We start from the raw sequence: 16,253 nt of genomic DNA on the forward strand, positions 1-16,253 counted from the left end.
AGCAAAGAGTACCCACCCCAGGGACCCTTGCCCAGGCAGAACCCGAGCAAGCCCCAAACTACCCTAGAGCCTGCCCAGCCCCAGGACCATGCTTCCCAGGGAGGGGGCTAATGAGGAAACCACAGAGCAATGGCAGAGGGAGAGGGCTTTGGGGTCGGCCAGACGGACATGTTTACTGAGCACCTGCTATGTTTCAGGCCCTGAGTTTGGTTCTGGGAACACAGTGCAGACCCAAACCAGACCTGGCTTCTTACAGGCTGGGTGGCCCCGGCCAAGTCACTCGAACTCTCTGAGCCTTAGCTGCCTTATCTATAACAAGAGGGCTCCTAACTCCCCAGTGCCCGTGAAGTTTGACCTAAACTTTCATGCTGTGGGGTATGTGACAGCCTGCAAAGGATGGTGATCAGTCAAAGCACCGTGTAGACTGGCGATTCTTCCGCAGAAGGCCGGCTGTTCCTGGGTCTGTCCTTAGCTGGTCTCTAGATCGCAAATCCCAGTGCTCTCTCAGTGACCCCAGCAGGACCTGCCCCGGCCCTCGCTGGTCCTCAGTTTCCTCCCCTCTGAAGTGGGGTCACAGTGCCTGTGCTGGCCACTTCCTAGGATCAAATGGAGAGACTCCGCTCGCATTACAAAGGGCTTCCCTGGGGCAGAGGAGAAAGGGCAGGAGGGACGGCTTTTCAAACTGCAGGTCACAAGCTAGTATGAGCCTTGAAAGCAACGTAGTAGCTGCAGCCAGAAATTCCCCAAAGTAGACTAGAAGAAATCATATTAGAGAATATGTCATGGTATGTCTTCAGCCCATGAAACTTTTCTTCCCGGTCAATATTGACTTAGGCGCGTTTCCTGAGTCAGGATGTGCAACATAGCCCTGGGGAGCGACAGGATACGGGCTCTGCACGGAGTGAGTCTGGGTTTGCGTGGTGACTCTGCCCCTCACTAATGGAATGACGTCAGGCAAGTGACTTGAGCGCTCTGTGCCTCAGTTTCCTCACCTGGAAAGAGGGATGGAAATAACCCCTACCTTGTCCAACGAACCGTTTAGAACAGCCCAGCAGGCAGCTCAGTGAGCATCAGCGATTCCTGTCTGCCTCAGAAGGTGGACCAAGCAAGGTCCTGGAGGAGGCGGCTCCGTAGGTGGGAAAGGGGTCTGCCGCCCCCGCCCCAGGGGGGAGGGTGGTTCTGGCCCAGCCCCCTGATTCCTCAGATGAGAAAACTGATGCCCTGAACCAGGGAGAGGCTGGGCTGGAGGCTGGGCTGTTGCCTCCCAGGCCGGGGCTCCACTCTGTCTCTCGCTGCCCCTTAGGCGAGAGACAGCCCTTCACTGTTTGGCTTTCCCATCTGTAAAATGGGGACAGGAAACATCTACCTCAGCGGGTTGACTGAATGAGATCCTGCACGCGAAGGGCTGAGCACTGTGCTTGACATACAGTCTCTATAAACGTGAGCTGTTTTTACTCAAAATATATTATTCAAGAAAAAAAACAGGTTCTGGGGCCCCTGGGTGGCTCAGTCGGTTAAGCGTCTGCCTTCGGCTCAGGTCATGGTCCCAGGGTCCTGGGATGGAGCCCCGCATCTGGCTCCCTGCTCAGTGGGGAGTCTGCTTCTCCCTCTCCCACCCCCCAGCTTGTGTTCCCTCTCTTGTTGTCTCTCTCCCTCTGTCAAATAAATAAAAATTAAAAAAAACTTAAAAAAGAAAAGAAAAAACAGGTTCTAAATACATATATATATTATACACACATATTTATATACATTTATATATGTTATATATACACACACACACGGTATTAACTCATTCTATAAAAGAAAAAAGAAAGTTGTGTATCTGTGGGCATGCTCCCAGGGCATTCCCAGGGATTGACTGTTTCTAGGAGGTGGGGTAACAGGGACACGTTTGCTTTTCTTGTTGTGTCTAAAATGGCTAGTTCCTAATTTTTGTACAGCTAATGTGTATTGTTTTTTTGTGCAGAAAAAAAAAAAGAGGTTATTTTTATCAATGTGTATAATAACTACCACCCACCCCAACTGGCCATGTGCCGTCCCGGGCTGGCGAGCGGGCTGACCCCACGCCGCCCTCCATGAAAACCACCATGTGTGTCACTGTGGCTTGGGGCACCCAAGAAGCAGCCTGATTTTTGTTTTCTTTTCTTGTTTGTTCACAGTGACAGCTGATGACCTACTGGTAGCTCTCTGTGGAACAAACACATGCCAAAGATCGCAGATTTCTCATACGGAACGGAGGGAGGGTGGCCAAGGCACGCCATAGTTTATCAACTGATAAGTCTTGGCATCTCCCGTGTACAAAACTGGGCTTGGGAGTGGAAAGTGATAAAGGTTGGGGACAGATGTTCTCTAGGCCTCTGATGTCAGATCAAGAAGGGGCGCAAAGTGGCGGGGGGTGGATTCTGTGGAAGGGACTGCAGCAAGGGTGGGGAAGGAAAGGAGGTTGTTCAGAGGCTGTTTCCCAGCTGACTGGCCCTTGTCCAGGGCTTTCACATGACGCCATCTCGTTCTGAGCAGCAGTGTGTGCGTGTGTGCGTGTGTGTGCGTGTGTGTGTGTGTGTGTGTGTGTGTGTGCGTGTGTCTAGGGGGTGCAAGGGAGGCAGGGAAGAGGTAATATTTAGCCAAGAAACGGATGTGGAGGCTGAGGAGGAGTCCATGTTGGACGTTGGGCATGAGGAAAGATGGACCCAAGATGGACCCTTTAAAAAAGGCACCTGCTCGAGTGAGGCTGTGGTTTCGAGGGTTACCACAGGCATCCAGAAATTAGCCCCCTGACCAGCACCCCTCCTTCCATTACGGCACCTTTGCTCGCCACTGTCACCACCCGTCTGAGCGCTGCGTGGCCCTCCGGAGGCCCGGCACAGGGCCTCACTCCACTTTGGTCTGGCCCAACACGGGCACAGGGCCTGGCAAATCACAGGTGCTCAACACATGCCAAACGAATGCCTGAGTCTGACAACGAATGCGGTCTGGGTGGCGAGTGACTCACCCATGCCTGAGGCTGGGGACACCCAGGTTCTGGCTTCCCCTTTAGCTTGCCCGTGACCCCGAGCTGGGGCGTGTTATGGAGCATGTGCTTTCCTTTTGTTCCGTCTGCCCAGTGGGTTAGTAGAACCCACCTCCATCTCCTTCCTGTTCTGAAGACGAGGAATTGGGACAAGGGCTTCCCAGAGCTGAGGGGGACCCAAATTCCAAAGGCGCACAACATGCCAAGGTGTCCAAAAGACACATGCCTGGTCACTTTGGGGAAATCCGTAGCAGCTGGGAGGCTGGACCGTGGGAGGCTGGGGGCCTGGAACACCGGGTTCAGTGGCTTGGCTTGAGTTTGTAGGAGGAGGCCTGCCACAGCGTCTGAGAAGATGCGACCAGGCCCAGGGAAAGAAGCTGAGCACTGTTGTTTGGGGGGAGCCAGGAGCTGGGTTTACTGTACCAGGGAAAAAGGGTCTGGGCATCCGCCAGGACAATCATCGGAGGTCATTACTCCAGGCAAAATTGCTCCCCACTTCTTGAATCTCTGTGGGCAATAGAGATGTAAATGTCAACAGTGCCTCCTGCTGGACAGCCCCTGCATTACAGCATCTTTGTCCTAGACGTGAGAAACAGAAGGGAGATACGTTCTGGAATGTTCTAGCTGGAATGACACAGTTCAACAGCTACTACTGCTGCTGCTTTTATTAAGAGCTTGCTGTGTCCCAGTCACTGTGCTAAGTAATTTTCCTGGGTTATCTCATGTAATCTCCCCAGTGACCGTGTGAGATAGGAACTCTTATTAACCCCATTTGTCAGATGGGGAGCCTGAAGCAGGAAGGTCACATTATTTCTTCTGAGGTCTCAAATTACTCTGTAGCAAGATTAGCTTTCCAGCCCAGGTCCCTCTGACTCCAAAGCCCATGGTTTTAACTGCCTTCTTGGGCCTCCTGTCAAGTCCAAGGATGATGGAGGTCTTTCGTCTTTCTGTCACCTCCACTCAGTTGGTAGTGGCGGCCTCGACCTCTGCTGAGGATTCTGAGTGCCCCGATGAATTAATGATATCCGTCAGGGGTGCTGGCAGGAACGTGGTAGCATGTACGTCAGGTATGTCTTTGTCTCTGAACTAGTCCAACCTACTGGCTTTAGGTTCCCTGAGAAAGGGATCAAGGCCCAATCCTCTGACCTGTCTTTACTCGTTCACTCAGTGACTAAAACACATCTCAGACTTGTCAGGTCCAAATACGAACCCTTGCTTGGCATCTCCAGAGCCATCCTGCCGCCATCTTCCCCATCCAGGCACAAGGCATTCCTGGTCTCTGTTTGCTCAGCCACAGCCTTGGTATCGTCGTTGACCCTCTTACCTCCCACACCCCACATCCAATCTTCCAACGAATCTCATTGATTCTACCATCAAAATGTATCCGGAATCCAACTACTGCTCATCACCTCCCCAGCTGCCGCCACCATTACCGACCTGGACTGACATAGCAACCATCTACCGAGTCTTGCAACATACATCCTTACCATCTGCACTTGGTCTCCACACTGCAGGCAGAGTTCTTAGGCCTTCTTGGTTTTCAAAGTACTTTTGCATAAGTTACACACACATACACACACACACAGTAAAAAAGGGCAGGGAATTGTCACTCCCATTTGACAGATGAGAAACATGGAGGCCCAGAACAGTGATGTAATTGGCCCGAAGAGGTACACCAGGGAAGCTGCAATCCAGGGTTCTTACCATGATGTTGTACGCTCCTTGACCCCTCTAACTCCCAGAATTTCCTATGGGCACATCTGAGAATTACACACACACACACACACACACACACACTCCACCCCACCCAGAGGATGCAGGAGGTCAGGTAAGGAGGAGGTCAAGGAGCCCAGGAGAGACGGTCTCCTCTCTGCCTTGGATTAGCTGGGGCAATGTGAGTCAATCACTTTTCTTTGGTGTGTGATGCCCCCTGGGGTTCACTCTTAGAAAATGCAGTTGATTATCTAAGAAAGCTTTTGGGTGGGGGACAGGCTTTGAAGGCGATGGAGGTGCCTGGGACTCTGACCACGCTCCCTCCCAGCAGAGGTCTTTGTCTCTTAAAAGCCAGAGTTTGTGTCCAGATGGGTGAGGATCACGCTGCTCCTTCCAAAGTTTACTCATCCGTACCTCACAGGAACCCAAATTGGTACAGCTTTCCTGAAAGCAGTTACTTAAAAAAAAAAAAAAAAAGTCAAGATTTAAAAAAAGGTTTTGAATGACATGCCCTTATACACCGCTAAATGAAAAATTAGAACAAAAATGCATATAAAAAGGCTATCCATGTACACATCTATGAAAGGTAGACAGACAAATGACACCAATGAGTCTCTCTGGATTAGGATTAGGTTTTATTTTTCTTTTCGTTTTAATTTCTTAAATTTTCTGCACAGCAAATTTCACTTTTCTAAAGTCAAGTTTTATAAAGGAAAAAATACATAAATAAAGCCCTTTCCACCTGGTGCCCTGCCCCTGTTGCCTACTCAGAGCTGGTCAGAATGTCCCCTTCGAAACTTATTCAGTAAGCAAAGGGCAAGCGGAAGATTTGTCCACTGGTGGGCACATGTGTGCATTCCGGTGGGGAGCTTCTGGACACAGTGCCTTACCCAAGCATGTCAGAGTCCCAGCGGGGGAGGGGGTGGTGATAAAGGGACAGAAGAGATTCCCTGGGGACCAAGAAAACTCAGATCTCAGAGAGAAGGACTCAAGAGAGAGTTGACGACCAAGATTCTCAGGCAGAGAGGAATATGGGCTGCAGAGAGATCACGTATGTGTGCCCAGGACCAGAGAAGTGACTAGATATGCCCAAGGTCACACAGCAGATGGTGACAGGGTATGTCTGGTGTTCAGACCACCTTCCTCCAATTCCTGAGTTCTTTCCACACACCAGCAACCTAGAACTTTCAGGAAACTCCCACAGAAATGCAAATTAGCACAACAGTGAGAGAACACTATTGGCAGCAAATTTTAAGTTTGACGAGATGGAAGGTTGATGAGGATGTTGGGGAAAGGATATGCTCATGTATGCTACTGATAGGAGTTAGATTGGTTTAGCCACTGTGCAGAGCAATTTGCAGTACCTGTGAAATTTTTAAATGCATTGTATGACCCTGCAGACCCACCCCTCAGTATTATCTACCCCAGAAAAACACCCACCTGAGTGTATGCAGAGGTGATCATTGAGGTGTTGTGTCATCTTGAAAAATTAAAACCATTCTAAATATCTATCAACTGGAGAAGGGTTAAATAAAATATGACACATCTGACCTGTGGAATAGTTTGAACAGTGGGGGAAAAAAAGGTCTCCATGTACAATGTGTACAATGTGGAAAGTTCTCCATGGAGTTTTGTGGAGTGAACAATGCCAGAAGCAAGTCGCAGAATGATAGAGTGTTTAACAATTGATATAAAACCACACAGACAGATGCACAGTATCATCTGTTTTCCATGGGTCCATAGAAAAACACTTGGAAAATCCCCCCAAAAAACTGATAACAGCAGTGACCTATGGTTTGGGTGTGACTGGCGGTCGATGGGAGAATGGTGAATCTGTACTCTTTTAACGTGTGAAGAGGAACGTGTATCCATCTATTGCTTGTGTCATCAAAAATTCATTATTAAAAAGAAAGTGATAAGAGAAAGACCCAAAGGAGGAAAGGGAGGGAGGCAGGAGTCCCCCAGGAGGATGCGGCTTGCAGCAGGCCCACAAGGACAGGCGACAGGAACTGAGACCCCACTGAGAGAGAAGAATCCAGCAGGAGCAGAGACTGGGGCACAGAGGTGCGCAGCTCCGGGGCCACCCCCGCTTTCCCAGAAGGAGCGGGCGGGCAGGCCTGGGGCGCTGGGCTGGGTCCCGGCAGGTGCCCGGCCGGCCCTGCACGCCCGGCGGTCAGCACACCTGGGAACCACTGTCAAGCACCCAGGGGCCTCCCCAGGCCTGGAAGAAGCAGACAGAGGCAGGTTTGGAAAGAGCCCAGCTGTTCTTACGGGAAAGGGAGAACCCACCGCCCTGCCTACCCCACCCGCAACCCTCCCAGGGGTCCCCGCCCTGCTCTGGTAGCAGCGCCTGCCCATGTCCTCCTCCCATCAGGGCCCGAGGGAGCAGCAGGGGCAGCTGAGGCCAGCGGGGAAGAAAGAGGAGGCTTGCCCAAGGTGAAGAAGGGCTGTGCCAAGGCCCGTAATCATAGGCTCTTTCCAGGCTCCCATATGCCCCTAGGTTCAAATCCCTGCTCCACCTCTCCATCTGTGCCCTTAGCAACCCCCTCTCTTTAATCGAGCTAGAATTCACCTACCACAGAATTCACCCTTTTGAAGTGTGCAGTGTTTAATATAGTCATAAAATCATGCCACCATCACTACCATCTAATCCCAGAACATTTTCATCACCAGGAAGAGAAACCCCATAGGAACAGTCACTCCTCTTCCCCCGGCCCCTGGCAACCATGACTCGGCTTTCCTATCTCTGTAGATCTGCCCATTCCGGACATTTCACATAAATGGAATGGTAGAGTATGTGGCTTTTTGTGTCTGGCTTCCTTCACTTAGCATAATGCCTTCAAAGTTAACTCATGAGGTAGATGTGTCAGTCCTTCATGCCTTTTACTGCTAAATAGTAGTCCATTGCATGGACCTACATTTTGTTTATCCTCTCATTAGTCGTTGGACAATGTGGTTACTCCCACTTTGGGGCTATTATGAATAATGCTGTTATGAACGTTCATGTACAGTTTTTAAGCAGACATGCTTTCCATTCTCTTGGGGCTCTGCCTAGCAGTGGAATTGCTGAGTCGTGTGGTAACTCGAGGTTTAACTTTTTGAGACACTGTCAACCTTTCCTCCTATTACATTCCCACCGGCCCCATTTCTTATCCTCTCTGAACCTCAGTTTCTCGTTGGCAAAGCTTCAGTATTGATACTTAACCTTACAGACTGGCGGTAAGAATTGGATGAGCTAAAGTATCGAAAGCAGTTAGCATATAGTAGGTGTTCAATAAGTGGAATTATTATAATTACAAAACCTATAGGACTCTGAGCCTGTTCCTTCTGCTTCCCTTCAAATCTGACTCGGCATCTACTCTTCATTATCTCCACTTATTTTACCTATTTCTTGAAATTTCCTTGAATTAACTCTACTGTGAAGCACAATTTCGGCTGCCTGCTCACTTGTGCACGGGCTCACGTGCTCTCCATCGCGCGCGCGCACACACGCACACGCACACCGTTTAATAGGGACCTAAGCTCAAGCTAAATGGAAAGTAAAATCTCCCCCCCCACCCCACCCCACATCATGGTATGTTAGAGCTGGAATCCATTACTACGGTGGTCCTTAAAGTGTGGGACCCAGACCGGCAGCACCTGGGAAGTTGTTAAAATGCAAATCCTCATATCCCATCCTATAGACACACTGAATCCAGGGACACTGGAGATGAGCCCCAGCCATCTGTGGTGATTCTAATACACACTAAAGTTCCCAAATTGTGAAGGAGGAAACTGGGGCACAGAGAAATTGTTACGGAACCTGGACTGGATCGCCCGATGGAAGATCCAAGCGGCACCCGGAGATCTTGGAGGATAGGAGGTTTATTTAACGCAAGCAGGCTCAGAGGAGAGTGGTCTCCAAAGGTCTGAGCGCCGAGCACAAACGAAGGGGGCAATTTACACACTTCTACTTCCCCATACTGAGCACTTTTGGCGCGTGCGCAAAGTGGGGCAGGGAGAAGAACCCAGATTGGTGCGCGCGCGGGAAGCAGAGCAGGAGAAGAACCCGGAAGAGCCCTGGGGCAGGGGCTGGGACTCTCCCGCTGGCTTGGTCGGCCATCTTAGGACACAGATTTTCCTTATCATTCCCCGCTTTGATGCCCCTTTAAACACCTAGTTTAGACGGCATCATTTTCATTCTCTAAGGTGCGATAGTGAGTAACGAGCAACTGGAGTCTGATTTTAGCAATCTGAGCAGTGATAAACCTAGTAAGGGCATTAAGAATACAAGGACCAAATGCTACTATGAGGAGAAGCAATAGGAGGGGGCCGACGAGGGGGGCGAACCAAGGGAATCATTGTGAGAGGGAATCCCACCAAGTTGTCCGCTGGAGTGTTGCCCACCGGCGATATACTCGTTCCTGTAATTGGGTCAGAGTTTCTTGGACCACTCCTGACTCATTAGCATAGAAACAACCTTCCTCCTCTAAGAAGAGGCAGACGCCCCCTTGCGCGGCCGTGAGCAAGTGCCCGTTTTGGAGGACCACTGTGGCCAGTGAATCGAGTTGGCACTGCAGGGCCAGGGCCGACTGAGTGAGGGCAGAAAAATCCGCCATGAGTTGTTGAGTTAACCCCTGGTACTGAACCAGAGACATCCCGACGCCAGTGGCGCCGAGGGCAACACCTGATGCTGCCAGCAGGCTCATGATAAGAGGGATGGCCACAGGGGAGCGTCGAGGGCGGCTAGGAGGTCCCCATATGAGTGGGGCATCGCTCCCGGGGAGGACTGAAAGATCGGGTAAGAGACTGACAAGCGTGCATGATTGATGGCACAGGGTGATGCAGATGTATACACCTTGATCACAAGCAAGAGAAGTGTTGTTAGGCGCACAGACCCGACTGTGGCCCGTGATGGGAGAGGAAGAATTGCCACACAGCGGGACCGGAGCCAGAAAGGGATAATCTGAGGTCCCCGGTGCCAAGGTGGGAGGTGACATGGTGGACTGGTTGAGGATGACACCTAGGTATTGGACGGGCCAGGCTTCATACAGATCCAGCAGTCAGACCGTAGGGGTGGATTTGAGCGGTTAAGCACTTGGTGGGAGGCGTTAATCATACCTAACAGTTGCGCTATAGATGCTTGCTGTGTGTGGGTGGGGGACCCAGGGGGCCCCAGGGATACGCCGGGGCAAGTTATTTTCTGTCTGACTCTGAGGGTTGACTGCAAGGCTTGGGGAGAACACGGACTTAACCATAAACTTGGCCATGGGCTTGGTCCCTATAGAGTGATATTGGCCCAACAGGAGAGTGATTCCTGTGGCCCATGATGTGGCATTGCATTCTGGGACTGAGAGAGTGAGCAGTATACAGTGATTGTTAGGGCAAGAAGATGGGGTGGCGCTGCGTGACAAGGAAATCTGGATGTCACTGTGCTGTTTGAGGTGCCACCACCCATTGGACCATTGTTCCATTCCCGGCCAAGTTGCCACCCAGGACTCACATCCCCAGGCTTGTGAGCAGAACTGAGGGCAAGTGTTTGGCTGTTGAGGCGTAGGGCCCCCACAGATGTAGATATATACCAGCCGGTAACCTGAGTGAAGGCCATGGTAGGAACACCGTCTATGAGGTTCCCAGGACGTATCAAGAAGCTGGCATCCATCAAAATGGAGGTCAACCTTTGGTGTGTGCCCATCCCGGGTGGAAGAAGTCAGTGAGGGTGCTGGTGCGGGATTGAGGGGGATAAGCTGGAAAGTCCCTTTGCCAATAATGGTGATATGAGAGTTTGCCCCCCTTGCCTGGCCGGGCAAGCTAGAGGCAGTGAGGAGGAACCGCACACCAGGTAGTAGAAGACCGGGACTGACTGGGGCCAGGAAAGCCATGGTGAAATGCGCTCAGGAGTAGACAGCAGAGGGCTAGTAAAAGTGGGGTCTATGACCTTAGGTAGAGGGAACCATCATGGCTAACCCGTCAGCAGATGAAACCCGTGGACAAGTAAGTGCAGTAATACACCCTAGGGTCACCCAATAAGCAATGACAATAGCAAGCCTCTGGGGGAAAGTCCAGTCAGGAGGGGCAACAGTGTAGAGTCCAACTCCCAAGATGAGGGAAATCACGCCGATGAGAGCCAGGGACCACGGTGAGCAGGTGTCCATCAGTCGGTGGGGTCTCGTCGAAGGTGAAGCCACAGCGGGTTCGTGAAGTCTGGCTGGACTCTCCACTGGCACGGCTCCTCGTCCGAATAATGAGCTTTCTTCACTCTGGAGTGGTGGACCCATGGGGTGACACCTGAGACCTTGAGGGCAGTAGGGGTGGTTAGAACAACAGTGTGGGGCCCTGTCCACTGCAGTTTGAGGGGGTCTTTTTCCCAATCTTTGACCCAAACTGAGTCCCCTGTCTAGAAGGAGTGTACCTGAGACCCTAAGGAGATTGGGGCCCTCTCAATGGTGTACTTTTGTAATTTATGTAGGGTGGCCCCCAGGGCCTGAAGCTGCTCCTTTATCCCTTTATCTCCAACCTTATGTAAGTTTCCTGGAAGGCTTCCCAAGCACAGGGGAGGCCATCCATATATTAATTCGAATGGGGAGAAACCTGATGTCCCGGGCATGCAGCGAGCACGCAGGAGAGCTAGGGGTAGCAGATCCAGCCATGGGAGGTTAGTCTCCTGACAAAACTTAGCTAAGGTTCCCTTGAGGGTGCAATTCATTCGCTCTACTTTCCCTGAACTTTGGGGCGGGTAAGTGGTGTGCAGTCTCCAGGTCATGTTGAGAGATTTGGTCAAGACCTGTACAATGTCTGCTACAAATGCAGGTCCATTGTCACTATGGATTGTTAATGGCAGGCAGAACTGGGGCATGATCTCCTGCAAGAGGACTTTAGCTACTTCCCGGCTTTGCTCCGTCCTAGTCGGGAAGGCTTCGACCCACTCAGGGTATGTGCACACTATTACTAGGAGATATCTGAACCCCCTGGTCAGCTGCACATCTCTGAAGTCTACCTCTAGATCCTTGAAGGGGGTTGCTCCCACCCTCTGGACACCTGGCGGGGACCGCGGTGCCATCCGAGCATTATTTTTAGCACACGTTATGCACCATTCACTCGTCGCTCGGCACAGTGCCGGCAGCTGACTGATGCAGTAGTGCTTCTTGAGAAGCGCCTCTAATGCAGTTTTTCCCAGATGAGTGAGTTGGTGGTGTTCCCTGACTAGATGCCCTCCAGTTGCTGTTGGAACAAAGATGTGCCTGTCTGGCATCATCCACCATCCCTTTTCAGTCACAGTGGCTCCCTCAGCCATGGCCCATTCCTTTTCATTTTTAGTGTAACTGGGCGGAGGGACTTCTTCTGGGGTGTCAGGGCCATGGTGAGGGAAGGGGCTCTGTCCATGTCCTCACTGGCTGTGGTCTTGGCTGCCTCATCTGCCAGATGATTTCCCCACGCTATGGGGTCGTCTCCTTTCTGATGTCCCTTACAGCACAGGATTGCTACTTCCTTTGGAAGCCAGATGGCTTTGAGGAGTCTCAGTATCTCCTCCTTGTTCTTGATAACTTTTCCTGCTGCGGTTAGGAGGCCCCTTTCCTTGTGGATGGCTCCATGTATATGTACAGTAGCGAAGGCGTACCGAGAGTCAGTATAGATGTTGACTCGCTTGCCTTCACCGAGGGTGAGGGCTCGGACTAAGGCATATAATTCAGCCCGTTGAGCTGACCATCCAGCTGGTAATGCCTTAGCTTCTAGGACTTTAGTGGTTGTGGTTACTGCATAACCCGCTTTCCGGGCACCCTCTTGTAGGTACTGTTTCGAGGGTGACCCGTGGGTTTTCGCAGAGGAGCCCTTGGTATTGTGCTAGCCGAGAGTTGGAAAGGAACGGGTGTCCCTGTGTGTTCATGAGGGACACAACTGCATGAGGGAACTTGACGTTAAGTTCTTGCCCCAGGGTAAGTTTGTCCGCCTCCTTGGTAGGACGGTGGCTGCCAGCGCCCTGAGGCATGGTGGCCATCCCGCTGCCACGGGGTCCAGCTTCTTTGACAGATATGCAACTGGCCATTGCCAGGGCCCAACAGTCTGGGTAAATACCCCGAGCGCTATCTTTTCTTTTTCATGTACAAAGAGATTGAAGGGTTTCTCTGTATCTGGTAGGCCCAGGGCTGGAGCCTGCCCCAGGGCGGTCTTTATCTCTGTGAAGGTGGCTTCTGCTTCCTCAGTCCAGGCAGGGGGTTCTCGATCTGGTCCCCCTAACAGATCATAGAGGGATCTTGCTATTGCCGAGAACCCAGGGATCCAGATGCGGCAGAATCCTGCAGCCCCCAGGAATTCTCGTAGGCCCCTTTTTGTCTGGGGCTGTGGCAGGGAGATGATGACTTTCTTTCTCTCTGGCCCTAGTTCTCTTTTCCCTTGGGTGAGGAGGAAACCAAGGTATCAGACCTGTTGTTGGCAGATTTGTGCCTTCTTCCGTGAGACTCCGTACCCCGAGTCTGACAGGAGCTGTAGGAGGGCCTTTGTGCCTTTTGTGCAGTCTTCCTATGTGTCACTGGCGAGGAGGAGGTCATTCACATACTGGAGGAGGGTGCATCATGTGGCCTCTGTTGGGGAGCTGGAGAGGTCCACGGCCAGCGCTTCCCCAAAGAGGGTTGGTGAGTTCTTAAACCCCTGTGGGAGGCGCGTCCAAGTCAGTTGCATCTGGCGCCCTGTATCAGGTTCAGATCATTCAAAGGCAAACAGCGGCTGGCTCTGGGGAGCTAAGCGGAGGCAGAAGAAGGCATCCTTCAAATCTAGGCAAGTGAACCACCTGGCCCTCCCTGTAATTTGGCCGAGGAGGGTGTATGGATTTGGGACCACAGGGTGCAGAGAGATGGTCACCTTGTTGATGGCCCGCAGGTCTTGAACTGGTCGGTATCCCCCTCCTGGCTTCCTGACTAGCAGGAGTGGGGTATTCCAGGCTGACTGGCACTCGACTAGAATACCTGCTTCTTTGAGTTTGGCCAGATGTTCTTGGATGCCGATCTTAGCTTCTTGTGGAAGGGGGTATTACCTTTGCCTCTGAGGTTGGGCTCCTGGGATCAGTTCAATAATGATAGGGGCCCGATTCTGGGCTAGTCCAGGTGGGTTGTTTTCAGCCCATACTGAAGGGAAGGCGAGTCTGAACTCCGGTGGGTGCTCGGTTGGGCCTGGGCACAGAATAGCCTTCATTCTTCCCTTGGCGTGGTAATTGCTAGTATTAGAGACCCCGTCTCCTCTTGCCTTTGGTTCAATCGGAAGCTAGTGTGTCCAGTGGGCTCAAAGGTTATCTGAGCCCTAAGCTTGGAGAGTATGTCTCAGCCCAGGAGAGGGATGGGGCAATCAGGCAGATAAAGGAATTCATGTCAGGGGCGCCTGGGTGGCTCAGTCGGTTAAGCGTCTGCCTTCGGCTCAGGTCATGATCCCAGGGTCCTGGGATCGAGCCCGGCATCCGGCTCCCTGCTCAGCGGGAAGCCTGCTTCTCCCTCTCCCTCTGCCCCTCCCCCCCGCTCATTCTCTCTCTCTCTCTAATAAATAAATAAAATCTTTAAAAAAAAAAAAAAAGGAATTCATGTCAGACCCTGTGGCCTCCAAGTTCACACTGGTGAGCCTGGCAAAAGGGCTGTTGTATTGCCTGTGTTCCGGTGGCCCCAAGGATGGTCGCAGTCCTTTTGCTGAAAGGGGCCACTGGGGAGGTGACAAAAGAGTACTCGGCCCCAGTATCAACCATAAAAGTCACTGGTTGGCCCCCCACCTTCATTCTGACCGTGGGCTCATGGGGGCCAAGGAAGAAAGAGCCTGGTCCCCCTCAGTCTGAGTCCATTCCCACAAGGCCTATGAGGTCCTCCTCTCAGGGTTCTTCCTTGTAGCAGCTGGGCTTCTGAGCCTTTCCCCGGTTGTGACATTCGTTTTTCCAGTAGACACATTGATCCCTTGCCAAGGATGTTCTGGGTCTCCCCCCTTTCGGTGGTCAGGGTCTCCCCGCCTTTGTGTTGTCCTTTTCTTTCAGGGTGATGGCGAGGAGGCTGACTTTCTTTTTCATCTTTTTGTTGGCTTCCCGTTCAGCTGCGACCTCCCTGTTCACCTAAACCTTATTGGCAGTCTCTATTAGCTGGGTGATGTTCATCCCGGCGAAACCCTTCAGTTTCTGAAGTTTTTTTCTGATGTCTGGGCCGGTCTGAGCCACGAAGGAGGTGTTTACCACCTGTTGGCTTTCCTGTGCCTCGGGGTCAAATGGAGTGTATATCCTGTAGGCTTCACATAGTCTTTCGTAGTAGTCCCCGGGGGACTCCCCTGGTTATTGAGTGACCGAGGATACCTTAGTCATGTTCATGGGTTTCTTAGCTCCTGCCCGGATTCCCCAGAGGCGGGCCTCCTGGTACCAGCGGACATGGGCCTGTCCCTCGGTTGTGGTGAAGTCCCATGCTGGGCGCTCTTCAGGTGCAGCCCTATTAGCCCAGGCAGCAGGGTCGATGACTCCTCCTCCTTTCCTCTGTGTTAAACATGGTGCAGAGTAACTGTTGGCAGTGTTCCCAGGTTGGCTGATGAGTCTGGAAGAGGGATTCTATGAGGTCTACCATGGCCTGTAGTTTCTCGGAGTAGGATGGGGTGTTATGTTTCCAGTTGAGGAGGTCGGTGGTGGAGAAGGGCTGATAATACATCATGGAACGGCCAGTTTGGACTGTCCCATCTTCATCGTGCCTCTCGGGTTCCTGCGTCTCTCGTACCAGCATTTGGAGGGCGCTTGCGCCTGGCCTGGGGCACAGCCTGGCTGCTGGTCCTGGAGAAAGTGGATCCTTTGGGCCTGGGGGCGCCGGTGAAACTGATGGCGGCGGAGTGTCTGGAGCTGAAGGGCCAGGTGTAGATGGTCTTGCGGGTATGTACGGTGAGGGCAGAATCGGTTCATCCTCAGGATCTCCGGCTAGGATTTGTAGAGACTGGGGCTTTTGCTCATTTTCTTTAGGTCGCTTGGATGAGGTGATTAAGACCCTGGCCTGTCCCTGCCTATTGCAAGCGAATCGCACCCAGGGGGGAAGGATCTGGGCAATTCCTAGCCAGTAGCCAATGTACGGAAACTGGTCAGAGTGTCCTGGTTCTCCTGTTAGGACTGGCCATACTCGACGAATCGTTGGGACATCCAATGTCCCTTCTGAAGGCCACCCGACATCAAAGATGGGCCATTCCAATTCACATAGGGTTCTCAACTTGCCGGGGTTCATCCTGACTCCACAGTCTCCCGAAAAACCCTTTCTTGAAATTTTTGATCATGGTCTCCAGAACCATAGGTTTACTCTGCCCTGACCCCATGGTGATGTCCCCGTGTGCGGTGGCACAGAGACAAAGGGGGGGTGCCTCCTGAGGTGAGGAGACCAATCAGATGCCTGTCTAGCCGTGTCCCGAAGGAGCTTAGGTGAGGCTTAGCCGTAGCCGTCTCAGCGTTGTGACTTACGATCGGAAACCATTCCGATGCCGCCATAGACTGTATGCCGTTCACCACAGAATCGCAGACAGGCCCACTCAGACCCCGTAGGCTTCTGGGGACCTTAAGGGTGCCTGCCCG

At 52.2% G+C, this 16,253-nt stretch overlaps 1 pseudogene; it reads left to right on the forward strand.

The window, feature by feature from the left end:
- Positions 1 to 15,557, forward strand: part of LOC116638905 — a 44,248-nt pseudogene extending 28,691 nt beyond the window's left edge.
- Positions 15,558 to 16,253: the final 696 nt, after the last annotated feature.

The sequence above is a fragment of the Phoca vitulina genome, unplaced genomic scaffold (assembly GCF_004348235.1).
Source record: "Phoca vitulina isolate PV1807 unplaced genomic scaffold, GSC_HSeal_1.0 scaffold2, whole genome shotgun sequence".
In the NCBI taxonomy this organism is placed as follows: Eukaryota; Metazoa; Chordata; class Mammalia; order Carnivora; family Phocidae; genus Phoca; species Phoca vitulina.